We start from the raw sequence: 9,816 nt of genomic DNA on the forward strand, positions 1-9,816 counted from the left end.
CACTATTGGCATGTCATCCTCTGTTTCCAATAAACAATGGTGTATGAGGGCCTTGACCATTTTATCTCAGCATTGAAACATCCACTAGCCGGCATAGACAAGCGTTATGCCAAGCAGTACCAACGAAAGTACGACATGCTATATGCATCCATGTGATGTACTAGTTCTTACACCTTAAGATTATGCATGCTTATGCTATTATGCATGTACTAATTTCTATCTTCATCTCTATTTCTTCAAGAAGTCATAGAAATATGGAGAATATTACCCACTCCCTTGAAGTTCTTTGAAACACCCGAGGTGTAAGTTGGCAAACAATTGGGATAATTTTCTGCTGATGTCTCTTGGCCCACGCTCGCATAATGCAAAGACCACATGATGGCAGAATTATTTCCCTAAGCGCTCTCATCATCACCCTAGTAATGCAGCTCAGATCACTACTAATTAAGTGAGTGAGTTTTTTTCTTCCATTCCCTTCTTGTGTTTCCTATGGAAATACAGAAAAATGCTCAATCTGCTCTTGCTCAGAAAATAAATAAATACAAGGAGCACCCCTTTTGTTCTTTTTCTCTTTCGAATCTCTAGAAGGGGACATCCGTCCACAAGTTCTCGTCGATGTCATGAAACAAGAAAAAATTAAGAAGTCCCAGAAGTGCCATGGGATGAGTTTGCTAAAGCTATAGGCGGTCCTTGATAAAAAAGTGAAGAAAAAGAAATGGAAGTCCATGAGGCCTTGTATGTATGGGCATGCACGTAACCCTCTTGTGCTGCATGTATTTACAACAGCGCATGCATGTCACGCGCCTTGCACTTCTTTTGCCAGTCCAAAATATCATGCTGACTTGGTCCATACAAATAATCGTACTATGATTCTCAAGCATTCAGATGTCTCTCTATCAAACTAAGTATGTGGCCATGCACGTGCATTAGCCATGCAAGTACTCCCTCCAATGATCTATACTAAAGGAAATATGCCCTTGAGGCAATAATAAAGTTTTTATTTTATATTTCCTTATTCATGATTGTCGGCGTTCTGGGAACGGGGGTCCCCAGACTTGCCTGCCTGCGGCCTGCGGCGTGGCTCAAAGGGGGGCCCAGCACGGCCCATCTTCACCAACACAAACCCAAGACCCTCGCGAGGGGCCAAGCCTCGCGAGGCGGACGACGCGAAGCTTCCTCAGGCAAGGCCTCGTCAGGCTGGCTCACGAGGAGGCGGAGAGATCAAGGCGGGGTACCTCACGAGGAGCCCGTGACGCAAGCCATGACGACTCAGGGCGCCAGGCGGGTGCCAGCCCGCGCAGCGTCCTCCTTTCCTCTTTGGTGCAAAGGGAGCAAGCGCAGCCGCAGAGTACTGAGGCATCAGGCAAAGGTTGTCATTTCGGTGCAACGAGACCAAGACCAGGAGGACTACGAGACGGAGGTCACCGTGGAGCCCAAGACGGCGTTATCACCAGAGCTTTGCGCAGGCGAAGACTACTTTTGTCAGGATAGCTGATACTTGTTGTCCCCCTTCAAATTAGCCCGCCATTGTTGGCTCCCTTCCCGCTCAATATTTGGGAAGAGGACCAGGGCCTCTAAAAATAGGACTAGCCACCCACACAGCAAAGGAGGGGTTTTCAGAAAAGAGGGAGGCCAGGGAGAGAGAGAGAGAGAGAGAGAGAGAAAGGTGGTTGAACTCCTCCCAGCAGTTCATCGCCTCAGCCAAGAACAGACCCTCGCGAGGCTGTTCTTCCTTGTATTGTTCATCATCACCAGCCCAAGAGGCAATCCACACACCACACACTGGAGTAGGGTATTACACCACAACGGTGGCCCGAACCAGTATAAACCCTGTGTCTCTTGTGTTGTTCTTTCCTTAGTTTAGATCCTAGCACGGCGGAGGGGTGCAGGAAGGTAGGAGGCGAAATCTCCGCGCGCACCCCAATGTTCGAACCTCAAGGGTCTGCCGAAACCCAAAATCCGACAATGATAAATGTTTTATTATTCATGCTAGAATTGTATTGATCGGAAACCTTAATACATGTGTGAATACATAGACAAACACTATGTCCCTAGTGAGCCTCTACTTGACTAGCTCGTTGATCAAAGATGGTTAAGGTTTCCTAACCATGGACATGAGTTATCATTGGATAACTAGATCACATCATAAGGAGAATGATGTGATGGACAAGACCCATCCATTAACTTAGCATAATGATCGTTCAGTTTTATTGTTATTGCTTCCTTCATGTCAAATACATATTCCTTCGACTATGAGATTATGCAACTCCCGAATACCGGAGAAATGCCTTGTGTCGTGGTTTTGTCACGGCAGATGTCCTCGTGAGAGGACTTAGTCGTGGGTCCATCGCTACGGGTTAGCATAAAGGGGTTAAAGCGGACAAAGGACGCAAGAGTTTATACTGGTTCGGCCCCTTACGGTGAAGGTAAAAGCCTAATCCAGTTGTGATGGAATTGCTAGGGTTTCGATGACCAGGGAGCGAATCCGCTTTGCCTGGCTCTCGAGTTGTTGTCTGTTGTCCCTAAACCACCGCCGGGTCGTCCCTTTATATACACAGGTTGACGCCCGGTGGTTTACAGAATCCCGAGGCCGGTTCATAAATGTGCCCGGCTCGGTTTCTACCTTTCCTTGCCTTACAACATAAGTTACATATCTTATGGCGGTTTACATCTACTGGCCCTAATCGCCTTTGGGCCCTGGGCCTTCATGTTAGATTTCCTCCTTAAAGCGCCATCCCTTTTATCTTCATGGGCTTCAAATATGACTAACTCCTTGTGAACATAACCCGGCCCCTCACGGCTGGTTTATACTTAATAGTAATATCCGTAACATTAGGCCCCAGATTGATTTGAACTTGTTCATGTCAATCTTCGACACTTAGAAAAATTCCTCCTTTTGTACCTTCGTATAAATCTTGTAAACCATCGTGACGTCATCCTCCAGATTTGTAGTAAATCGTCGTGACGTCACTTGTTCATTAAAGCTGAAGATACCCTTTATTAATGAGCATCCAACAATCGAGGCGACAACCTTGTTACATATCCATTTTTTGGGCTCCTCGATTCCCGCGCCTGTTGCTTATCTATTTGCCTTATAAATAGGGCTGAGGATCCCTTTCTTTTTCCTCCTTTTGCCTCTTCATCTCTTCTTCCACCTCGCGACGCCTCTGCACCCGAGCACCGCCGCCATGGTCGAGCTTCGCCTCTGCCTCACCGCCGGCCGCTGCATCAACCTGATCATACCAGAAAAACGCGGCGAACCTCCATTGCTTCAACAACTTCGGTAAGTCTTTCCCTCTTTCCTCTGTAGATCCACTTAGGGTTCACACAGGTTCATGGTGCTATTCTCTTATTCTTCGTCAGTTCATACACAACAGACCTCAATTTTGATGCATTCTGTGCGGTAGCTATAGTAGTCTTTTATCTTGGCTATCAAACTATGCCTTCTATGTATAAAACCGATCTGGACTTTTGCAAACTGCTCCAGAACCAACTTTTTAGGTCTAAATATTTTTCTTTTCCTGACCTGTGGTAGATCCAAAATGCCAATGTGAACTTGTGAAACTTGTTTTTCCTCACTTAGTCATTTTTTGCCTCAGATCTGTACCTTCCTCATCTGCGTAGGCGGTTTATCCTTTTAGAAAATAACCCGTCATATGCCATTAGTCCCCTTGAAAACCGCCCATCGCTTTACCATTTATAACAGCATCAGCGTCCGGTTTAACAATTTTGCATGCTTAAATACCTTTTTCTTAACCTATTGCGCTTTATGCTTTGTCAATCATGAATCGTAAACTGGCATTAATCTTTTCCAGCTCTTCACTTGCAATGGCCAAACAATTTTATGCCTGTAACTGGGTCCCTTCCCGGGTTACTGAGGAGCAACTGGATGGATGCGTCAGAACTGGCGCTTTACCGAAGCGAAGTGAAATCCAGTGGCGAGTTCCCGGTCCAGAAAACCCTCCTACCCCCAGACATGGCAAAGTAGTAGTGTTTGTTGATCACATGAGCCATGGCTTTAAACCGCCCGGGTCCATGTTTTTTCGTGATGTGCTTGCCAATTTCTAGATCCATCCTCAAGACATTGGACCAAACTCTGTGTCCAATGTTTGCGACTTTCAAGTATTTTGTGAAGCATACCTGCAAGAGGAGCCAACTATTGAGCTATTCCGGGACCTTTTCTATTTGAACCGCCATACTGAGTTTGTAGACGGGCCCAATACCGAACTGGGCGGCGTTTCAATTCAGAAGAGAAAGGATGTCAGTTTCCCTCATGCCAAACTCCATCCTAAACACTGGAACCAGACTTGGTTTTATTGTAAAGATACCTCCCCTGATGATGAGAATCCTCTGCTGGGTTACCGTCCTCATCGGCTTACCAACACCCATCCATTTCCGCAACGGTTGACTACCAAAGAACGGGCTACATATGCTCCATAGCTCTCCAAGCTCGGAGCCATTATGGCCAATGGTCTAACAGGAGTTGATTTTGTTCACTGCTGGATTTCATGGAGTATATTGCCTTTAAGCCGTCGCCCCGGTTTAATGTGCGAGTATACTGGTGACTCAAAAGACCGTCAAAGTCATATTGATATTGAGCTGACAGAAGCTGAAGTTACTGAATCTATGAAGAAGGTACTGAATGAACCGGAGGCTGTCTATAGTAGGACTGGGTTAAGTCCCTACTACACTTTGAATAAACCGCCAGCTGTAAGCATTGCCTCACTCCTGCTTGTACTTAATCTCTGTAATCTCCTATAACTTTTGTCAATTCTTTTAACAGGGCGATGACCCATTTTGGAAGAATAAACCCCAAGAAAAATCGGTGAAAACCCCTCGACTTAAGACGAAGGCGGTCAAGAGGCCTTCCAAGAAGAAGGCGGTTGAATCCACCGGGATGAACCTCGACGAAGACGTCGATAATCCGGACTCAAAGGTATAACTTGACTCTCTTGGTTCGCTTTTCATACACCTCATTGACAATGATTATTATCAGGATGACGCTGAAGGCAGCCAAACTCATCGGACCGACCGAGTTGTAGAAATCGGTCTCACCGATTTGGCTTAGGCCATAGCACATGCATTTTTGGTCTGACCGAAAATTGCAAATCGGTGTGACCGAGTTCGATCCTTTGTGAAACCCTAGCAGTCTCGGTGCCACCGAACTGTGACTCGGTCTGACCGAGTTCACTAGTTTAGGTTCCAAAAGCTGCTTCAGTATCACCGAGTTTACAAATCGGTAGCTCCGAAATGCTTTCTGTGGAGAACTAAAACTAAGTTTTTAAGTCATTTGTTTTGAAAAATCTCTGCACTTTGTGATGCTCATCCACTCTACCTCATCTACACATATTCACAGGGTCTGCTGTTAGTAAGTTTGCAAAGATGTCTGATCAGAGTGACAGTCAGAAAAGGTCTAAAGAACATGTGCAGCTGAGTGAGGGTTCAAATCCCTCAAGCACTTCTGATGATGGCAGCAGGAGCACTCCAAGTAACTTGCCAAAGGCAGCCACCAGAACAAGGAAGAAGAGAACCTCAGATTCAAAGGATGAGGACTATGTGGCTACTGAGGAGGAAGTAAGCTCCAAGAAGAAGGTGCTGAAAAGGAGTATGGCATAGCTGCTACAGTTAAGCCAGGGATGAATAAGAAGGCTCCCGCAAGAAGGATTCCTATGTCTATGGCTGGAGCCTCCACTCAAGAGACAATGGAGTTCACTCTTGAACCCAAAGAAGGTGGAGAAGGCAAGAAGAGGAAGGTGAGGGTCAAGAAGACCACTGCCAGAGTTCTAGGGAGATCATCCATGTTCAAGGATCCCGCAAAAGAAGAGGAAGAGGAAGAGGATGCTCTAGCACCCAAAGCTCAGAAGCTTATGGAGATGCTATAAAGTCAGGGGTTGCAACATCAAAGCCCAAAGCTGCTCCAAAAGCTCAAGCTCAGAAGCCTCCTAAGCCCAAGAGGAACACCAGAAGTATTCCTGCTAAAGAAAAGAACAAGGCCCCAGTGCCTGAAGCTGAAGAAGATGATGATGAGTCTCTTGTTTTGAGAAAGTTGAAACCCAAGATCCCAGACCACAATGATACTCATCCAGTGGCTGAAGACATGCACATTAGAAAAGATGCTAGACTGAGATTGTGGAGACAGTCTGATCCCTATGCTGTGAGGAGAAGGACTGCAGTTGACTACAGGTTCCACACAAAAGAACAGCAAGACTTCTATGAAACTATTTTTCTTTACAAGAAGCCCATTATGTGTGACATGAGATGAGTTGATTGGGAATTCATCAAGGAGAATGAAGATCATTTTCCAGGAGTTTATGACAGCTTCAAAGCATGTGGAGTAGATGAGTTTGTTGGACAAAAGCTCACAAAATGGAATGATGATCTGATCATGCAATTTTACTCCACTTCTCACTTTTACCCAGATGGGAAGATCATTTGGATGTCAGAAGGTACTAGGTACCAGTCCATCGTTGAAGAATGGGCCAAGCTGGTAAATGCCCCAGAGGAACATGAGGATGACTTGGATGTGTATTCCAAGAAGAAGAAAGACCACAACTCTAGGGCAAACATGTACAAGGAGATCCCAGATAAAGCTTTGGAGACTCACAAGCTTGGATCAGTACATTACTTGTTGTCTGGTCTGCCTACCATCAACTAGCTCCTTAGGCACACATTGATACCCAAGTTAGGAGATCACAAGATGATCATAGGGCATTCTATCAACCTGCTACAGCTTTTTGATGTCCCTCAGAAGTTCAAGGTCATGAGTCTGATTGTAGAGACAATCAAGAGGACTGTCGCTGACCAAAAGAGAAGTTGTGGGTATGCTCCACACATTCAGGAGCTCATCAACTCCAAGATGGGCACAGGAACATATCTGTTGGACAAGGAGCATCTACTCTTATATCCGGATTTTGAAGACAACACTGTAGTGATGAATGAGGAGGAACCATCATCAGCTCAAGCACAGGAGAAGAGAGCCAAAGCAAAGGCTGAGAAAGCTGCCAAGATGCCAAGTGTTGAAGAGGCATCTCAAGTTTTCCTGAAGAGCAAGCAAGATCAACTTGCATATCTGATCCAGTCTACACTAAGGATTGAGAAGGGTTTGGCCACCCTGACTCAAAACCAGGAGAGCTTGGAGAGGATCGTAGAAACCAAATTTTATGATCTTGATCTGAAGGTAACTGAGATTCAAACAACAGTTGAGCAGCTCCAGGAGGAAGCAGAAGAGAAGAGAGGGAAGGCAACTACTGATGCATTTCAGTGAGTACCTAGAGGACAGAGGTCTGCTGCAGTGCATCTACCTGATACAAGAGCAACAACATCAGCACCAGCAGCCACAACCTCAGTACCACCTCCAGCAGCCACTCCACCAGCTCCAACTACGTCAACGGATGCCTTCGTCCTTGGAGTTCTCTCTACACCACCTCCCGAAGACCAAGCCTGAGATACGCATATCACTATGCATATTTGAACTTTTTGGTAACTTGTTGCCAAAGGGGGAGAAATATGTATAGATCATAAGCTTCGAGAGAGTGTTTTGCTTGTTTGCCTTTTGGTTGAACTTTTTTATTGTAAGCCTGTGTGAGATACTTTATGTCCTTGTGTGAGATACTTGTGTGACCATGTGATTGATCATATGCTACTTTAATGCTTGCTTGGATGATACTATCTTTTATATCTCTATATGATCATTCACTTTGCTTGGTGATTATTGCATGCTTTTAAGTTATATCATTTTGAGCGCTCCACCAAGATGTATGTGACATGTAAGAGTAACCCATGATCCTAATCGATTGTGCATTTGAATTCAAAAGCAAACTTTAATTAATTCACAAATTTAGGGGGATCTCTTTCTTATCACATACTTCTCAAAGTGACGATGTATTTCAATCTTATAATCATTTATCGAAGCTTTGATCTATATGTTGTCATCAATTACCAAAAAGGGGGAGATTGAAAGTGCAACTATCCCTGGGTGGTTTTGGTAATTCCTAACAACATATGGCTCATTGAGCTAATACTATTTCAAGATAAATATTTCAGGAAAGCTCAATGATTGGCATGGCATGGATTAGAAATGTGGACCCCTCAAAATGCTAAGGACAAAAGATTGGCTCAAGCTCAAGCTCAAGACTCTACATTTTGCTTTTAGTGATCCAAGATCATATTGAGTACATAGGAAAAGCCAATACTATTAAAAGGGGATGAGGTGTTGCTTAATGGGTTACTTGCTCAAAATGCTTAGTGATATGCTCAAAGATCCTCAACCACTTTCTCATATCCACATATGTCCCAAACCAAAAGTCAAAATCGGCCCCACTGAAACTTTCCATCCGACGCCACCGAGTTTAGTTGACATAGCCACTGCCACAAAACCCTAGTCACTTCTGTACCACCGATAGGGATCTCGGTCTCACCGAGATGGGATTGCAAACTCTTTGTTTCCCTTCATAATGTTTCGGTCTTACCAAGATGAGCGATCGGTCCCACCGAGTTCACAATGCAAACTCTCTGTTTCCCCTTCGTAACGTTTCGGTCCAACCGAGATGAGCGAATCGGTCCCACCGAGTTTGCTTGACCAACTCTCTGTTTGCTTATTACCAAAATCGGTCCCACCGAGTTTGTGTAATCGGTATCACCGAGATTACGTTATGCCCTAACCCTAATGAAATCGGTCCCACTGAGTTGATGTGTCGGTCCCACTGAAAATCCTAACGTTCACATTTTGAACTGAATCGGTCTGACCGAGTTTTCTGATTCGGTCCCACCGAGTTTGGTAAATGGTGTGTAATGGTTAGATTTTGTGTGGAGGCTATATATACCCCTTCACCCACTCTTCATTCGTGGAGAGAGCCATCAGAACATGGCTACACTTCCATCTTACATTTTCTGAGAGAGAACCACCTACACTTGTGTTGAGGTCAAGATATTCCATTCCAACCACATAAATCTTGATCTCTAGCCTTCCCCAAGTTGCTTTCCACTCAAATCATCTTTCCACAAAATCCAATCCTATGAGAGAGAGTTGAGTGTTGGGGAGACTATCATTTGAAGCACAATAGCAAGGAGTTCATCATCAACACACCATCTATTACCTTTTGGAGAGTGGTGTCTCCTAGATTGGTTAGGTGTCACTTGGGAGCCTCCGTCAAGATTGTGGAGTTGAACCAAGGAGTTTGTACGGGCAAGGAGATCGCCTACTTCGTGAAGATCTACCCTAGTTAGGCAAGTACTTCATGGGCGATGGCCATGGTGGGATAGACAAGGCTGCTTCTTCGTGGACCCTTCGTGGGTGGAGCCCTCCATCGGCTCGTGCAATCGTTACCCTTCGTTGGTTGAAGTACCCATCAACGTGGATGTACAATAGCACCACCTATCGGAACCATGCCAAAAATCTCCGTGTCTACATTGTGATTGCTCCCTCCAAACTCCTCCCTTTACCTTCATGTGCAATATTTTACATTCCACTGCTATACTATTAGACTTGCATGTGTAGGTTGTTTACTTGACTAGTGCTAAGTTGCTAAAATCTGCCAAGACTTAAAATTGGGAAAAGGCTAGATTTTTATTTGGTCAAGTAGTCTAATCACCCCCGCTCTAGACATACTTTCGATCCTACAATACTGCTTACCACCAACGTCTTATTTTGATTCGGCGGTATTGTGGGATGAAGCGGCCCGGACCAACCTTACATGTCCACGCACATGAGACCGGTTCCACCGACAGACAGGCAACTAGTTTTGCATAAAGGTGGATGGCGGGTGTCTGTTTCTCCTACTTTAGTTGAATCGAATTTGACGGTGGCTGGTCCTTGAA

The sequence above is a fragment of the Triticum urartu genome, chromosome 7A (genome assembly GCF_056163025.1).
Source record: "Triticum urartu cultivar PI428250 chromosome 7A, HENAU_Tu73, whole genome shotgun sequence".
NCBI lineage: Eukaryota > Viridiplantae > Streptophyta > Magnoliopsida > Poales > Poaceae > Triticum > Triticum urartu.